Raw genomic sequence first — 20,002 nt, forward strand, 5'->3', positions numbered from 1 at the left:
GATTTTTTTTTGGAATATATGTGAATTTTGTGAAGTGAAATCAACATGAGACGATGCTCGAGGGGCCCATGAGGCAGGGGGCATGCCCCTGACCCTCGTGGCCACCCCGTAAGGCGGTTGGTGCCCTTCTTTCGCAACAACAAAGCTAATATCCGGATAGAGATCGTGTTAAAATTTCAGCCCAATCGGAGTTACGGATCTCCGGGAATATAAGAAACGGTGAAAGGGCAGAATCTGAGAACGCAGAAACAGAGAAAGACAGAGAGACATATCCAATCTCGGAGGGACTCTCGCCCTTCCCACGCCATGGAGACCATGGACCAGAGGGGAAACCCTTCTCCCATCTAGGGAGAAGGTCAAGGAAGAAGAAGAAGGAGGGGCTCTCTCCCCCTCTCTTCTGGTGGCGCCGGAACGCCGCCTGGGCCATCATCATCACCGCGATCTTCACCAACACCTCCGCCATCTCCACCAACATCTCCATCACCTTCCCCCCTCTATCTACAGCCGTCCACTCTCCGCAACCCGCTGTACCCTCTACTTGAACATGGTTCTTTATGCTTCATATTATTATCCAATGATGTGTTGCCATCCTATGATGTCTGAGTTGATTTTCGTTGTCCTATCGGTGGTTGATGAATTGCTATGATTGATTTAATTTGCTTGTGGTTATGTTGCTGTCCTTTGGTGCCCATCATATGAGCGCGCGTGTGGATCACACCATGGGGTTAGTTGTATGTTGATAGGACTATGTATTGGAGGGCAAGATTGACAGAAACTTCAACCTAGCATAGAAATTGATGCATACGGGATTGAAGGGGGACCAATATATCTTAATGCTATGGTTAGGTTTTACCTTAATGAACATTAGTAGTTGCAGATGCTTGATAATAGTTCCAATCATAAGTGCATAGAATTCCAAGTTAGGGATGACATGCTAGCAGTGGCCTCTCCCACATAAAACTTGCTATCGGTCTAGTAAAGTAGTCAATTGCTTAGGGACAATTTCGCAACTCCTACCACCACTTTTCCACACTTGCTATACTAACTTTATTGTTTCTTTATCTAAACAACCCCTACTTTTTATTTACACGCTCTTTATTATCTTGCAAACCTATCCAAAAACACCTACAAAGTACTTCTAGTTTCATACTTGTTCTAGGTAAAGCGAACGTTAAGCGTGCGTAGAGTTGTATCGGTGGTCGATAGAACTTGAGGGAATATTTGTTCTACCTTTAGCTCCTCGTTGGGTTCGACACGATTACTTATCGAAAGAGGCTACAATTGATCCCCTATACTTGTAGGTTATCACTCCCCGACCCCAAGCTCCGCGGCCTTCCGTCGGCGCCCCGCTCCACCGCCGCCACCTCGTCGCTGCTCCGTCGCCTCCCGGCCCGCGCGCTGCCGCCGCTTCACCCCAACACCGACGAGCCCCGGCGCCACCCCTCCTCGCCGGATCCGACGGCCCTAAGGCCGGATCAGCCGCCCCGACCTCACCGGACTTCCCCTCGCCTCGCCGGAGTTCTTTCGCCGCTGCCTCGGTTTACCCACCGGTCAAACCCCAGATCTAGAGGTGGTGAATTTCTCTAAGTCCCAGAAATCCTTTTCCATGTGTGCTACTTTGACCTGCCATAAGTTTGTGCTCGTAGCTTCGTTTTGCATGCATGTTATACCAAAATGTTCATCTTGCGATGCTCTACATGCTAGTGTCATTTGTATGCATGTTAATCCATATTGATGCCCTAATCTTTGTTGCAAAAGTGATAAATGATGTTATTTGCTGGAGACTATCATAACTTGCTAATTTGTCTTTTTCATAGCATTTTGTGTGTTTATCTTTTGAGCATCATGTCCACATGTTTTAGGAGCATCTTCATGCCATCTTTATAGTGGTGCAAACCTTGTATTTTTATGTGCCCTGTGGTGACTAGAACAAGGATGCAAAGTAGGCCACATGATGTTGCTGTTTTCAGCTAGTTAGTTTTTCTGCTAAGTCTTTTCCTGTCACATTAGGTTGTTATGTTGACTTGTTGCCACAAGTAAATCCATGCATATTTTGATGAAGTTCAGTAAGGGTGTTTTGAATATATGGTTATGCTCTATCCATTCATGCCTCTGATTGTAATTATGGGGTATTGTAGCTTGTCATTACCATGCTCTCCCTTTGCTAAATATTATTGCTGGCAGTTTGTTAACAGGAAGTGCATTTTTTGCTATGTGTTTTGCTAGTGATCCATGCACCCTATGACTATGCTCTTGCCATGTTTAGCTTCATAAATGTGTCTTCTTGCTGTTGGTTACCTTGTGATGCCATGAAATGCTTTGTGGGTAGTTGCATGAGCTTGCAAAGTTGCTATCATGAATCTGTTCCTGCCATGCCATGTTTTTCTACCAAGTCTTAATCTGTTCATATCACTTGCCATGTTTGCATTGATGCTGCCATCTTTTCTGTGCATCTTTGGCTCAAGTTCAGTAAGGGAGTTTTGTTCATTGCCTTTAGTACTACCATGCGATGCTCAAGTTTGCCATGATACATTCCTGTAGCATGTAGTTTACTAGCTCTAAACATTGCTACCTGATGTTGTTTATGCAATGTTCAGTATTTTCACCAAGTCTGTTAAACTGTTGTCATTTGCATTTTTGCCATGCTGTTTTAGACTTGTTCTAGTGAGTTCTTGCAGGAGCTCAGTGTTCATGATTTGTAGAGCTTCACATGTACTTCACTGCCATGTGTTTTGTTGCTATGTTGGAGTGCTGTAGCATAGTTTCATGATGCATTTTAAGTGCTATGTTGTTGTTAAGCGTAGTTTTGCATCGTTCTTGTTTTGATCGTATTTTGCAAACCGTGCATCCGTTTCCGATGCTCTTTATATCGATTTCGACCGAAATCTCCTAACCTATCTAGTGGCATGCTTGGTTCGCCAAGTTGATGCCATGATCATCTTTTCCCTTCCGGAGTACCCATATGCATTGCACATCATATCTTGCATCCCATGACATGTCTTGAATCTTGTTGCTTGTGCATTGCACCGTGATTGATTATTGTTCCCTTGCTTGTGTTCTTGCTTTGGGTAGAGCCAGGAGACGAGTTCGTGAACGAGGATCCTGTCGGGTACGTTTACGAGGAGCAAGCTTTCGACAACCCCGTGAACTTTGCAGGCAAGATGATCATTACCCCCGATATCACTTCTATCTTTGCTTGCTAGTTGTTCGTTCTATCGCTATGTCGCACTACCTACCACTTGTTTATCAAGCCTCCCATATTGCCATGTCAAGCCTCTAACCCACCTTCCTAGCAAACCGTTGTTTGTCTATGTACCGCTTTTGCTCGGCCCCTCTTATAGCGTTGCTAGTTGCTGGTGCAGTGCAGGTTGTTCCATGTTGGAACATGGTTATGTTGGGATATCACAATATTTCTCTTATTTGATTAATGCATCTATATACTTGGCAAAGGGTGGAAGGCTTGGCCTCTTGCTCGGTGTTTTGTTCGACTCTTGCCGCCCTAGTTTCCGTCATACCGGTGTTATGTTCCTTGATTTTGCGTTCCTTACGCGGTTGGGGTTATGGGACCCCCTTGACAGTTTGCTTTGAATAAAACTCCTCCAGCAAGGCCCAACCTTGGTTTTACTATTTGCCTAATAACAACTAAAATTTTTCCTAGGGAGTAATTAAACCGAGGATTTTCTTAATCACCCCCCGGGCCAGTGCTCCTCTGAGTGTTGGCCCGAACCGGGCAACCTGCGGGGCCACCTCAGGGAAACTCGAGGGTTGGTTTTACTCGTAGCTTGTCCCATCCAGTGTGCCATGAGAACGAGATATGTGCAGCTCCTTTCGGGATTTGTCAGCACATTTGGGCGGTCTTTCTGGTGTTGTTTTACCATTGTCGAAATGTCTTGTAACCGGGATTCCGAGTCTGATTGGGTATTCCGGGAGAAGGAATATCCTTCGTTGATCGTGAGAGCTTGTGTGGGCTAAGTTGGGACACCCCTGCAGGGTATAAATTTTCAAGAGCCATGCCGCGGTTATGTGGCAGATAGGAATTTGTTAATATCCGGTTGTAGAGAACTTCACACTTGACTTAATTAAAATGCGCCAACCGCGTAAGTAATCATGATGGTCTCTTTTCGATGAGGTTCGGGAAGTGAACATGGTTGGGTTATGTATGAACATAAGTAGTTCAGGATCACTTCTTGATCACTTCTAGCTTACGACCATTGCATAGTTTCTCATCTTACTCTTGTACTCGCATGTTAGCCACCATATTTGCTTAGTGTTTGCTGCAACTCCACCTTATACCCACATCCTACCTATAAGCTTAAATAGTCTTGATCTTGCGGGTTTCGAGATTGTTGAATCCTCGTGGCTCACAGATACTACCAAAACAGTTGCAGGTGCCGATGATACCAGTGCAGGTGATGCCACCGAGCTCAAGTGGGATTTTGATGAAGATCTTGGCCATTACTATGTTTCCTTTCTGGATGATCAGTAGTGGTGCCCAATTGGGACGATCGAGATTTAGAATTTGGGGTTGTCTTCTTTTCATTTGGATCCATTCGTAGTCGGACCTTGTGTGTACTCTGAATGATGTATGAATTATTTGATCATTGTGTGACATGGCGACTGTAAGCCAACTATTTACTTCCTTGTTCATTTACATGGGATTGTGTGAACATGACCCTTCTTGCGACCATACGAAAATACGGTTATGCCTCTAAGTCGTGCCTCGACACGTAGGAGATATAGCCGCATCTTGGGCGTTACACTACATTTTCATTTTAGTGATCCAAGATCACATTGAGTCCATAGGAAAAGCCAATACTATTAAAAGGGGATGAGGTGTTGCTTAATGGCTTGCTTGCTCAAAATGCTTAGTGATATGCTCCCAAGCCCTCAACCACTTTCTCATTTCCACATATGTCCCAAACCAAAAGTCAAACTCGGCCCCACCAATCTGATCTATCCGAAGCCACCGAGTTCATTTGACATAGCCATGCCAGAAACCCTAATCAGTTCAGTCTCATCGATAGGGATCTCGGTCACGCCAAGATGGGATTGCAAACTATCTGTTTCCCTTTGTAACATTTTGGTCTAACTGAGATGAGCGATAGGTCCCACCGAGTTTGCAATGCAAACTCTCTGTTTCCTTTTTGTAACGTTTTGGTCTCACCGAAATGAGTGATCGGTCCCACCGAGTTTGCCTGACCAACTCTCTGTTTGCCTATTACTGAAATCGGTCTCACCGAGTTCATGTGATCGGTCTCACCGAGATTACATTATGCCCCAACCCTAATGAAATCGGTCCCACCGAGTTGATCATATCGGTCCCACCGAAAAGCCTAACGTTCACATTTTGAACTGAATCGGTCTGACCGAGTTTATGTATTCGGTCTCACCGAGTTTGATAAATTGTGTGTAACGATTAGATTTTGTGTCGAGGCTATATATACCCCTCCACCCATCCTCCATTCGTGGAGAGAGCAATCAGAACGTGCCTACACTTCTACCATACATTTTCTGAGAGAGAACCACCTACCCATGTGTTGAGACCAAGATATTCCATTCTAACCACAAGAATCTTGATCTCTAGCCTTCCCCAAGTTTCTTTCCACTCAAATCATCTTTCCACCAAATCCAAGTCTGTGAGAGAGAGTTGAGTGTTGGGGAGACTATCATTTAAAGCACAAGAGCAATGAGTTCATCATCAACACACCATCTGTTACCTTTTGGAGAGTGGTGTCTCCTAGATTGGTTAGGTGTTGATAACCCACAAGTATAGGGGATCGCAAAAGTTTTCGAGGGTAGAGTATTCAACCCAAATTTATTAATTCGACACAAGGGAGCCAAAGAATATTCTCAAGTATTAGCAGCTGAGTTGTCAATTCAACCACACCTAGAAACTTAATATCTGCAGCAAGGTATTTAGTAGCAAAGTAATACGATAGTAGTGGTAACAGTGGCAAAAGTAACGGTAACAGTTTTGGTTTTATAGTGATTGTAACAGTAGCAACGGAAAAGTAAATAAGCGAAGAACAATATATGAAAAGCTCGTAGGCATTGGGTCGGTGATGGATAATTATGTCGGATGCGATCGATCATGCAATAGTTATAACATAGGGTGACACAGAACTAGCTCCAGTTCATTAATGTAATGTAGGCATGTATTCCGAATATAGTCATACGTGCTTATGGAAAAGAACTTGCATGACATCTTTTGTCATACCCTCCCATGGCAGCGGGGTCCTATTGGAAACTAAGGGATATTAAGGCCTCCTTTTAATAGAGTGCCGGACCAAAGCATTAACACATAGTGAATACATGAACTCCTCAAACTACTGTCATCAATGGTAATGGTCCCAATTATTGTCACTTCGGGGTTAACGGATCATAACACATAATAGGTGACTATAGACTTGCAAGATAGGATCAAGAACTCACATATATTCACGAAAACATAACAGGTTCAGATCTGAAATCATGGCACTCGGGCCCGAGTGACAAGCATTAAGCATAGCAAAGTCATAGCAACATCAATCTCAAAACATAGTGGATACTAGGGATCAAACCCTAACAAAACTAACTGGATTACATGATAAATCTCATCCAACCCATCACCGTCCAGCAAGCCTATGATGGAATTACTCACACACGACGGTGAGCATCATGGAATTCGTGATGGAGGAAGGTTGATGATGACGATGGCGACGGATTCCCCTCTCCGGAGCCCCGAACGGACTCCAGATCAGCCCTCCCGAGAGAGGTTAGGGCTTGGCGGCGGCTCCATATCGTAAAACATGATGAATCCTTCTCTCTGATTTTTTTCTCCCCGAACACGAATATATGGAGTTGGAGTTGAGGTCGGTGGAGCGTTAGGGGGCCCATGAGGCAGGGGGCGCGCCCCCCACCCTCGTGGATAGGGTGTGGGCCCCCTGACATGGATTCTTGTTCTAGTATTGTTTATATATTCCAAAAATAATCTCCATTGATTTTCAGGTCATTCCGAGAACTTTTATTTCTGCACAAAAATAACATCGTGGCAATTCTCCCGAAAACAGCATCAGTCCGGGTTAGTTTCATTCAAATCATGCAAGTTAGAGTCCAAAACAAGGGCAAAAGTGTTTGGAAAAGTAGATACAACGGAGACGTATCAACTCCCCCAACCTTAAACCTTTGCTTGTCCTCAAGCAATTCAGTTGATAAACTGAAAGTGATAAAGAAAAACTTTTACAAACTCTGTTTGCTCTTGTTGTTGTAAATATGTAAAGCCAATATTCAAGTTTTCAGCAAAGATTATGAACTAACCATTTTCACAATAACATTTAGGTCTCATGTTTACTCATATTAATGGCATAATCAACTAGCGAGCAATAATAATAAATCCCGGATGAAAACACTTTCTCAAAACAATCATAATATGATATAACAAGATGGTATCTCGCTAGCCCTTTCTGAGACCGCAAAACATAAATGCAGAGCACCTTTAAAGATCAAGGACTGACTATACATTGTAATTCATGGCAAAAGCGATCCAGTCAAGTCATACTCAATGTAAACTAATAGTAATGGATGCAAATGACAGAGGTGCTCACCAACTGGTGCTTTTTAATAAGAGGATGATGACTCAACATAAAAGTAAATGGATAGGCCCTTCGCAGAGGGAAGCAGGGATTTGTAGAGGTGTCAGAGCTCGGTTTTGAAGTAGAGATGAATAATATTTTGAGCGGTATACTTTCATTGTCAACATAACAATCTAGAGATCTCGATATCTTCCATGCTACACACATTATAGGCGGTTCCCAAGCGGAATGGTAAAGTTTATACTACCCCACCACCAACAAGCATCAATCCATGGCTTGCCCGAAACAACGGGTGCCTCCAACTAGCAACAATCCTGGGGGAGTTTTGTTTGCAATTATTTTGATTTGATTTGAGCATGGGACTGGGCATCCCGGTGACCAACCATTTTCTCGTGAATGAGGAGCGGAGTCCACTCCTCTTGAGAATAACCCGCCTAGCATGGAGGATACAGACAGCCCTAGTTGATACTTGAGCTATTCGAGCATACAAAACAGAATGTTTATTTGAAGGTTTAGAGTTCGGCACATACAAATTTACTTGGAACGGCAGGTAGATACTGTATATAGGTAGGTATGGTGGACTCATATGGAATAACTTTAGGGTTTATGGAATTGGATGCACAAGCAGTATTCCCGCTTAGTACAAGTGTAGGCTAGAAAAAGACTGGGAAGCGATCAGCTAGAGAGCGACAACAGTCATGAACATGCATTAAAATTAATCAACACCGAATGCAAGCATGAGTAGGATATAATGCACCATGAACATAAATATTGAAGAGGCTATGTTGGTTTTGTTTCAACTACATGCGTGAACATGTGCCAAGTCAAGCCACTCGAATCGTTCAAAGGAGGATACCACCCTATCATACCACATCACAACCATTTTAATAACATGTTGGCACGCAAGGTAAACCATTATAAACTCCTAGCTAATTAAGCATGGCATAAGCAACTACAATCTCTAATTGTCATTGCAAACATGTTTCTTTCATAATAGGCTGAATCAGGAACGATGGACTAATCATATTTACAAAACAAGAGAGGTCGAGTTCATACCAGCTTTTCTCATCTCAATCAGTTCATCATATATCGTCATTATTGCCTTTCACTTACACGACCGAATAGTGTGGATAATAATAGTGCACGTGCATTGGACTAAGCTGGAATCTGCAAGCATTCAATTCAAGGGAGAAGACAAGGTAATATGGGATCTTTGTTAGATCAACAATAATGCATATAAGAGCCACTCAACATTTTCGTTATGGTCTTCTCCTCTCGACCCCCAAATAAAAGAAATAAAACAAAACTATTTACACGGGAAAGCTCCCAACAAGCAAAAGAAGAACGAGATATCTTTTTGGGTTTTCTTTTAGTTACTACCACTACAGGCATGGAAAGTAAACTAACTAAAAGATACACTAATTTTTTTGCTTTTTCTAAGTTTTTTCAAACACACAAGAAGAAAGCTTAAAAAGAAATTAAACTAGCATGGATGATACAATGAAAAAGTATGAGCACCGACAATTGGCATGAGTGTGTGAACATGAATGTAATGTCGGTGAGAAATACGTACTCCCCCAAGCTTAGGATTTTGGCCTAAGTTGGTCTATGCCCATGGATGGCCTGGTGGATATCCGAACTTGAAGCTAGGGTCATACTGAGATGCATCAGCTACTACCTGAAGAGCTGCAGCCTGGAGGCGAGCTGACCCCGTCCTCCTCTCGTACTCGTCTGCCTCCTCCCTAGTTATAACATATCTCCCTTTTGCCTGGAAGTCAAAGAAAGCAGGAGCAGGGAGAGCGACGTGATAGGTGTGTCGTCTGTCAAAGATTAGTCGATACTGGAGGGACTGATTGTTCCTCTCAATGAACTAATGACGAACCATAGAATCATAATCTAAATAAGCAGGAGGCAACTCAATATCATCTCCACGTATGGGTATCTCAAGAAAATCATCTAAACGGGTTGCATAAATTCCACCAAAGAAATCTCCATTAATTCTGTTATTATGCAACCTACGTGCAACAATGGCCCCCAAGTTATATTGTCTATCTCCTAATACAGCACTCTTGAGAACACTAAGATCTAGAACACGCATGTGACATGCTTTATCCTTACCATTAATGCATCTACCTATGAAGAGAGCAAAATAATGTATGGCAGGAAAATGAATGCTCCCTATGGTAGCTTGTGTTATTTCTCTAGATTCCCCCACAGTCATACTAGCAAGAAAATCTTTATATTCAGATTTATGAGGTTCACTAACATTACCCCAATGTGGGAGTTTACAAGCAGTATTAAAATCTTCTAAGTCCATGGTATAAGATTTATCATAAAGATCAAACAGGACAGTTTGAGAATTGCGTGATGATGTAAATTCAAACCTTCTCACAAAGGAATCAGTGAGGTAGTAGTACTGACGGCACTTATCAGCCTCGAAGCTCTCCAGATCAGCGTTATACACATATGCGTCAAATTCCTCCTTGATTCCTGCTCGAACCATGAAGTCCTCTAACGACCATTTATAAGGCCGCACTTGAGCCTCCCTTGGTAGTTCATTGTCCGGCTCGCGTATTGCGGGCCTGGGTCCTTGCTTCCTTGAGGAACCACCTTGGTACATTTTCCTAAACATATTTCTTCCTCTGAAAAATTCATGAAATTTTTAGTAACTCAAAATAAAAGTGAACCGAACTCAACAAGATTGATAGTAACTACTCCTACAAGTGCCTAGAGGCTATATCATGCATTAAAACTACTTTTGACCACATAAATTTGACATGCAAGCTCAAGAACAGGGTCACCTAAGCAGCAAAAATTTGCAATGAATAAAGCACTAGAACAAAAACTAATTGGACCATTGGAGGAGTCACATACCAAAGAACAATCCCCCAAAGCAGTTTTGTGAATGGAGCATTGAGCAAGGAGATCGAAAATGGCAGCAAGATGAGGAAGAACTCGAGTTTGAGCTGGCTAGTGATTTTTTCTGGAGTAAGACAAAGTGTGTGGGTGCAAGGATAAGTGGAGGGGACCCATGTGGGGTCCACGTGGCAGGGGCGCGCCTAGGGGGTGGGCGCGCCCTCCACCATCGTGGGCACGTGGCTGCTCCCCCTGTTGTGTTCTTAGTGCCAGATATTCTCAAATATTCTAGAAAAAAATCATATTTCATTTTCAGGGCATTTGGAGAACTTTTATTTTTAGGGTATTTTTTTATTGCAAGGATAATTCAGAAAACAGACATAAAATACTAATTTTACTTTATTTAATATAAATAACAGAAAGTAGAAAGAGGGTACAGAGAGTTGTGTTTTCTAACTTCATCCATCCCATGCACATCCAAAAGGAATCCACTAACAAGGTTGATCGGGTCTTGTTAACAAACTCATTTCGAATAACATGAAACCGAAGAAATTTTGAATAACACTAGGTTACCTCTACGGGGATATTCACATCCCCAACAATAAGAATATCATATTTCTTCTTGATAGTAGGAAGAGGAAATTCAAAACCTCCAATAGTGATTGTTGAGATTTTTCCAATAGAATTTATACTATGGACTTGAGGTTGTTTCCTCGGAAAGTGTACCATATGCTCATTACCATTAACATGAAAAGTGACATTGCCTTTGTTGCAATCAATAACAGCCCCTGCAGTATTCAAAAAGGGTCTACCAAGGATAATCGACATACTATCGTCCTCAGGAATATCAAGAATAACAAAGTCCGTATAAATAGTAACGTTTGCAACCACAACAGGCACATCCTCACAAATACCGACAGGTATAGCAGTTGATTTATCAGCCATTTGCAAAGATATTTCAGTAGGTATCAACTTATTAAAATCAAGTCTACGATATAAAGAGAGAGGCATAACACTAACACCGTCTCCAAGATCACATAAAGCAGTTTTAACATAGTTTCTTTTAATGGAGCATGGTATAGTTGGTACTCCTGGATCCCTAGTTTCTTTGGTATTCCACCCTTAAAAGTGTAATTAGCAAGCAGAGTGGAAATTTTAGCTTCTGATATCTTTCCTTTATTAGTAATTATATCTTTCATGTACTTAGCATAAGGATTCATTTTAAGCATATCTGTCAAACGCATACGCAAAAAGATAGGTCTAATCATTTCAGCAAAGCGCTCAAAATCCTCATCATCCTTTTTCTTTGATGGTTTAGGAGGAAAAGGCATGGGTTTTTGAACCCATGGTTCTCTTTCTTTACCGTGTTTCCTGGCAACGAAGTCTCTCTTATCATAACGTTGATTCTTTGATTGTGGGTTATCAAGATCAATAGCAGGTTCAATCTCTACATCATTGTTATTGCTAGGTTGAGCATCAACATGAACATCATCATTAACATTATCACTAGGTTCATCTTCATTACCAGATTGTGTTTCAACATTATAAATAGAAATATCATTGGGATTCTCAGGTGTGTCAACAACAGGTTCACTAGAAGCATGCAAAGTCCTATCATTTTTCTTTTTCTTCCTCTTAGAAGGACTAGGTGCATCAACATTAGTTCTCTGAGAATCTTGCTCAATTCTCTTAGGGTGGCCCTCAGGATACAAAGGTTCCTGAGTCATTTTACCACCTCTATTCATAACTCTAACAACATTATCATTCTTCTTATTATTTAATTCATTGAGCAAATCATTCTGAGCCTTAAGTACTTGTTCTACTTGAGTGGTAACCATAGAAGCATGTTTACTAATAAGTTTAAGTTCACCTTTAACTCTAGACATATAATCACTCAAGTGTTCAAGCATATCAGCATTGTATTTCAATTGTCTACCGACATAAGCATTGAAGTTTTCTTGTTGAACCATAAAGTCATAAAACTCATCCAAGCATTGGCTAGCGAACTTAGTAAATGGGATTTCACATTTATCAAATCTATAGAGAGAATTTACCTTTACTACCTGTGTCGGGTTATCAACACCATGTATTTCTTCAATAGATGGTAAATTCTAAACATCTTCAGCTTTAATACCTTTTTCTTTCATAGATTTCGTTGCCTCTTGCATGTCTTCGGGACTGAGAAATAGAATACCCCTTTTCTTCGGAGTTGGCTTAGGAGTTGGCTTAGGAAGTTTCCAATTATTTTCATTGGTCAACGTATTATTCAATAGCAATTTAGCGATATCAACAGTTCTTTCCATGAAAACACAACTAGCACAACTATCCGGGTGGTCTCTAGAATTATCGGTTAGTCCATTATAAAAGATATCAAGTATTTCATTTTTCTTGAGAGGATGATCAGGCAAAGCATTAAGTAATCGGAGAAGCCTCCCCCAAGCTTGTGGGAGACTCTCTTCTTCAATTTGCACAAAATTATATATTTCCCTTAAGGCAGCTTGTTTCTTATGAGCGGGGAAATATTTAGCAGAGAAGTAATAAATCATATCCTGGGGACTACGCACACAACCAGGATCAAGAGAGTTAAACCATGTCTTTGCATCACCCTTTAATGAGAACGGAAACAACTTAAGGATAAAGTAATAGCGACTTTTCTCATCATTAGTGAACAGGGTGGCTATATCATTTAATTTAGTAAGATGTGCCACAACAGTTTCAGATTCATAACCATAAAAAGGATTAGATTCAACCAAAGTAATTAACTCATGATCGACAGAGAAATCATAATCCGTATCAGTAATAAAGATAGGTGAAGTAGCAAAAGAAGGGTCATATTTCATTCTAGCATTCAAAGACTTTTCTTTAAGCTTAGCTAATAATTTCTTAAGATCAGATCAATCATTGCAAGCTAAGAAGTCTCTAGCAATTTCTTCATCCATAACATAACCCTCAGGAACAACATGCAATTCATATCTAGGGGCAGAATCTTCATCATCACTTTCATCAATATTATCGGTTTCAATAATTTCATTCTCTCTAGCCCTAGCAAGTTGTTCATTAAGAAATTCACCTAGTGGCACAGTATTATCAAGCATAGAAGTAGTTTCATCATAAATATCATGCAAAGCAGAAGTGGCATCATCAATAACATGTGACCTATCAGAATCAATAGAATGTGTAGGTGTCGCAAGTTTACTCAAAATAGAAGGTGAATCAAGTGCAGAGCTAGATGGCAGTTCCTTACCTCCCCTCGTAGTTGAGGGAAAAATCTTGGTTCTTTGATCTTTCAAGTTCTTCGTAGTGATAAGCTGATATAAATCCCAAGTGACTCAAAGAATAGAGCTATGCTCCCCGACAACAGCGGCAGAAAATAGTCTTGATAACCCACAAGTATAGGGGATCGCAACAGTTTTTGAGGGTAGAATATTCAACCCAAATTTATTGATTCGACACAAGGGGAGCCAAAGAATATTCTCAAGTATTAGCAGCTGAGTTGTCAATTCAACCACACCTAGAAACTAAATATCTGCAGCAAGGTATTTAGTAGGAAAGTAATATGATAGTAGTGGTAACAGTGGCAAAAGTAACGGTAGCAGTTTTGGTTTTATAGTGATTGTAACAGTAGCAACGGAAAAGTAAATAGGCGGAGAACAATATGTGAAAAGCTCGTAGGCATTGGATCAGTGATGGAGAATTATGCCGGATGCGGTTCATCATGTAACAATCATAACATAGGGTGACACAGAACTAGCTCCAGTTCATCAATGTAATGTAGGCATGTATTCTGAATATAGTCATACGTGCTTATGGAAAAGAACTTGCATGCCATCTTTTGTCCTACCCTCCCGTGGCAGCGGGGTCCTATTGGAAACTAAGGGGTATTAAGGCCTCCTTTTAATAGAGTGCCGGACCAAAGCATTAACACAGTGAATACATGAACTCCTCAAACTATGGTCATCACCGATAATGGTCCCGATTATTGTCACTTCGGGGTTAACGGATCATAACACATAATAGGTGACTATAGACTTGCAAGATAGGATCACGAACTCACATATATTCATGAAAACATAATAGGTTCAGATATGAAATCATGCCACTCAGGCCCTAGTGACAAGCATTAAGCATAGCAAAGTCATAGCAACATCAATCTCAGAATATAGTGGATACTGTGGATCAAACCCTAACAAAACTAACTCGATTACATGATAAATCTCATCCAACCCATCACCGTCCAGCAAGCCTGTGATGGAATTACTCACGCACGGCGGTGAGCATCATGAAATTGGTGATAGAGGAAGGTTGATGATGATGATGGCGACGGATTCCCCTCTCCGGAGCCTCGAACGGACTCCAGATCAACCCTCTCGAGAGAGTTTAGGGCTTGGCAGCGGCTCTGTATCGTAAAACGCGATGAATCCTTCTCTCTGATTTTTTCCTCCCCGAACACGAATATATGGAGTTGGAGTTGAGGTCGGTGGAGCGTCGGGGGGCCCACGAGGCAGGGGGCGTGCCCACGGGGGTAGGCGCGCCCCCACCCTCGTGGACAGGGTGTGGGCCCCCTGACGTGGATTCTTCTTCCAGTATTTTTTATATATTCCAAAAATAATCACGATTGATTTTCAGGTCATTCTGAGAACTTTTATTTCTGCACAAAAATAACACCATGGCAATTCTGCTGAAAACAGCGTCTGTCCGGGTTAGTTCCATTCACATCATGCAAGTTAGAGTCCAAAACAAGGGCAAAAGTGTTTGGAAAAGTAGATACGATGGAGACGTATCAGGTGTCACTTGGGAGCCTCCGTCAAGATTGTGGAGTTGAACCAAGGAGTTTGTAAGGGCAAAGAGATCGCCTACTTCGTGAAGATCTACCCAAGTGAGGCAAGTCCTTCATGGGTGATGACCATGGTGGCATAGACAAGGTTGCTTCTTCGTGGACCCTTCGTGGGTGGAGCCCTCCGTGGACTCGCGCAATCGTTACCCTTCGTGGGTTGAAGTCTCCATCAACGTGGATGTACGATAGCACCACCTATTGGAACCACGCCAAAAATCTATGTGTCTACATTGCGTTTGCTCCCTCTAAACTCCTCCCCTTTACCTTCATATGCAATGATTTACATTCCGCTGCTATACTCTTAGATTTGCATGTGTAGGTTGATTGCTTGACTTGTGCTAAGTTGCTAAAATCTGGCAAGGTTTAAAATTGGGAAAAGGCTAGATTTTTATTTGGTCAAGTAGTCTAATCACCCCCCTAGACATATTTTCGATCCTACAAGTGGTATCAAAGCTTTGGTCTCCATTTGCCCTGATTTCCATAGCTTTGGTGATCATAGCCTTGGTTTCACAACCTAGGAGAGTATGGCGTCTAGTGAGGGAAATTACCACCATAGAGGTTGAGGGAGTCCTGGATTAGGGGGTGTTCGGGTAGCCAGACTATACCTTCGGCCGGACTCCTGGACTATGAAGATACAAGATCGAAGACTTTGTCCCGTGTCCGGATGGGACTTTCCTTGGCGTAGAAGGCAAGCTTGGCAATGCGGATATTCAAGATCTCCTACCATTGTAACCGACTCTGTGTAACCCTAACCCTATCCGGTGTCTATATAAACCGGAGGGTTGTAGTCCGTAGGCAATCAACTCCATACACAACAATCATACCATAGGCTAGCTTCTAGGGTTTAGCCTCCTTGATCTCGTGGTAGATCTACTCTTGTACTACCCATATCATCAATATTAATCAAGCAGGACTAGGGTATTACCTCCATCGAGAGGGCCCGAACCTGGGTAAAACAAAGTGTTCCCTGCCTCCTATTACCATCCGGCCTAGACACACAGTTCGGGACCCCCTATCCGAGATCCGCCGGTTTTGACACCGACATTGGTGCTTTCATTGAGAGTTCCTCTGTGTCGTCGCCTTTGGGCCCGATGGCTCCTTTGATCATCAACAACGATGCGGTCTAGGGTGAGATTTTTCTCCCCGGACAGATCTTCGTCTTCGGCGGCTTCGCACTGCAGGCCAATTCACTTGGCCACCTGGAGCAGATCGAAAGCTACGCCGCTGGCCATCAAGTTAGGTTTGGAAGCCTAAACTACACGGCAGACATCTGCGGAGATTCGATCTTCGACGGATTCGAGCCACAGCCAAGCGCGCCACACTGTCTCGTGGGGCATGATCTAGCTCTGCCGCCGAACAGTACCCTGGAGGCCGCAAACGCACCGGCTCTGACCCTTAACTTGGAGCCGGCTGCGCCAATCGAGGGTGAGCGGTTGGACGTCACCTCGGGGGCTGTAATCTCACAGGCGTTCAAGCCAAACGCCAGCCCCGCACTCTGCACGGCCCGTGACTCCAAGGAGCCGGATTCCTCTCCGAACTCCGAACCCCTCGCGTCCCTGCCGATCGAACCCGATTGGGCGCCAATAATGGAGTTCACCGCCGCGGACATCTTTCAGCACTCGCCCTTCGGCGACATCCTAAATTCTCTAAAGTCTCTCTCTTTATCAGGAGAGCCCTGGCCGGATTACGGCCAGCGAGGATGGGATACGGACGATGAAGAAATTCAAAGCCCACCCACCACCCACTTTGTAGCCACTGTCGACAATTTAAACGACGTGCTCAACTGCGACTCCGGAGACATCGACAGCATAGATGACGATGCAGGAGATACCGACGAACCAACGCCCATAGGGCATTGGACAGCCACCTCATCCCACGATGTGTACATGGTGGATACCCCTAAAGGAAGCGACAACGAGGAAAAAGGGGATGGGACGGGAGTTCGACCCCCCGAAAAGCAATCAAAGCGTTGGCGTAAACGCCGACCCAAGCCCCGCCTCGACAAAAACCCAACCATAGAGCAGGACGAGCAGGCCTTAGAGCAACCATCTGAACAGGGCAACACGGATAGAGAAACCGAACATCCCTCCCCCGGCGAAAACGGCATCCCGGACGACCTCACGCCGAATAAACCTATGAAGCAGAAGAATCTCCACGAAAGGCTCGTTGCAACTGCACGTAGCCTAAAGAAGCAGAAGCGGAAGCTAAAAACAGCGGAAGACGCATTCCGGATTAGATGGAGCAAAGTAATCAATACCACAGATAAGTACGGCGACAGTCGCCGCACTAAAAGCTATCCGAAAAGAAAGCTACTGCCTGAATTCGACGAAGAGGCCCTAGAGCCCTCGCATTCAAAAAGTGAAAAAGCCACACGGTCGGATAGACGACCCCATAAAGCGGCAAGCGACGCTGCACCTAAATCTGCATGCGACCCACTTAAGGATTCGCATCATGGCCCAGTCAGGTCCATTTATGGGCCAAGAAAGCAAGCTCTCGTAAGAAATGCTATGAAGCCATCGTCAGAATCTGGCACACCCAAATACAGGGGCGCCGCACACCCCCTATGTTTCAGCGATGAGGTCCTGGACTATGAATTCCCAGAGGGATTCAAACCCGTAAACATAGAGGCATATGATAGAACAACAGACCCTGGAGTCTGGATCGAGGATTATATCCTCCACATACACATGGCTAGAGGAGATGATCTCCACGCCATAAAATATCTACCCCTTAAGCTTAAAGGGCCAGCCCGGCATTGGCTTAAAAGCCTTCCAGAAAACACAATCGGAAGCTGGGAAGAGCTCGAGGATGCTTTCCGAGCAAACTTTCAAGGGACCTATGTCCGTCCCCCGGATGCAGATGACCTTAGTCACATAACCCAAAAACCCGGGGAATCAGCTCGGCAGTTCTGGAATAGATTCTTCACTAAAAACAATCAGATAGTCGACTGTCCGGACGCCGAAGCCTTAGCAGCTTTTAGGCATAATGTCCGAGACGAATGGCTCGCCAGACACCTCGGCCAAGAAAAGCCAAGGACAATGGCCGCTCTAACAAGCCTCATGACCCGCTTTTGTGCAGGGGAGGACAACTGGTTGGCAAGGTGCAGCCCCAGCGACCCAAGTACATCCGAAACAAGGGATGGAAATGGAAAACCGCGACGCAACAAGGACCGTCGCTGGACTAAGGACAAAAGTCCAAAGAGCACGGCAGTCAATGCCGGATTCAAAGGCTCATGACAAAATCAGGAAAAATCGCCCCCCCCCCCAGGACAACAGGGATGATCCATCCAACCTAAATAAAATCCTAGACAGGATATGTCAGATACACAGTACTCCCGGGAAGCCTATTAACCATACCCACAGAGACTGTTGGGTTTTCAAACAATCCGGCAGACTCAATGCCGAACACAAGGGGCTCGACACACCAAGCAAAGACGAGGACGAACCCCAAAAGCAGAGTACCAGGAAACAAAAGAACTTCCCACAAGAAGTTAAAACAGTGAACTCACTTCACATAACAAAACATGCGGCGCCCGTAAAGGTACGCACCACGCGGCCCATCCCCAAAGGGTCCTGCCACTGGTTGTCAAAACCAATCATCTTCGATCAGCTAGATTATTCTAGGAATATCAAGAATGCAGGCTGGACTGCCTTGATACTTGATCTAATAATTGGCGGACTCCAGTTTTCAAATGTCCTTATGGATAGCGGTAGTGGACTAAACCTGATATATCAGGATACAATCCAGCACATGGGGATAAACCCAGCAAGAATCCACCGCAGCAAAACCTCCTTTCAAGGGGTAATACCTGGTCCGGACACCCATTGTACGGGTTTTCTCCGGCTCACAGTAACATTCGGCTCTGCCGATAACCTCCGTCGTGAAAAGCTGACCTTCCATATCGTCCCGTTCTCAAGTCGCTATCAAGCACTACTGGGACGCGAAGCTTTCGTTCGCTTTAACGCAATACCGCATTATGCATCTCTTACGCTTAAGATGCCCGGTCCACAAGGCATCATCTCTTTGGAGGGAAGCACTAAAATGCGCCTCCCCAAGCGGAGGACTGTGCGGCCGCTTTGACAGCCCCATAGCAAAATGGCCTCACCGGCCAAAAAACTTCGAAATAGGTCATTTAAAGACCACGAACGCGGATAGACGAGTTCGGTGCAAAATCATCACTGATGCAGGCCTAGAAGCCATATACCCCCCGCACTAGGGGCTCCATGCATATACAATAAGAGACAATAAAGCTCAAACTTATATATCTTACTTTATACTTTCCTTATTTTAAACTTTTTTGGCACGACCCGTTTTCAACTCAGTTCCTCTCTTTTACAGATGAACGTCGTGCGGCGCCCGTCCAGGATACGGCACAACGGAGACACAGGCGCAGACGTGCAGTAGGGACCCGTCCTAAAGGATTCTTTTTAGATTAAGATCCTGCGTAAACCTTTTTTCCTCTCTCTTGTTCTTACACATCCCCTAGTTTTTTCTCTCCAACATAACCAAGGAGGAGGCTGGCGTCTTGGCATATGGCCACGTCAGAATTTTTGCACGTACCTGGACACTAGGGGCTTTTTTAATAAAGAGTGTTGTTTGGCCCGCACTCATAAAGACCGAACACCTTAGGGAGTGTTCGGCGTCGCGAGTTTTGGCACTATATGCATCAGCTCCGAATCATGTCTTTGGTCAAATGTTGGGTTGCCCGGCTCCTGAGTTCGGCTACCTTACGTTCCGCTCT

This window comes from Triticum urartu, chromosome 7A (assembly GCF_056163025.1).
Source record: "Triticum urartu cultivar PI428250 chromosome 7A, HENAU_Tu73, whole genome shotgun sequence".
NCBI classification, from domain to species: Eukaryota; Viridiplantae; Streptophyta; class Magnoliopsida; order Poales; family Poaceae; genus Triticum; species Triticum urartu.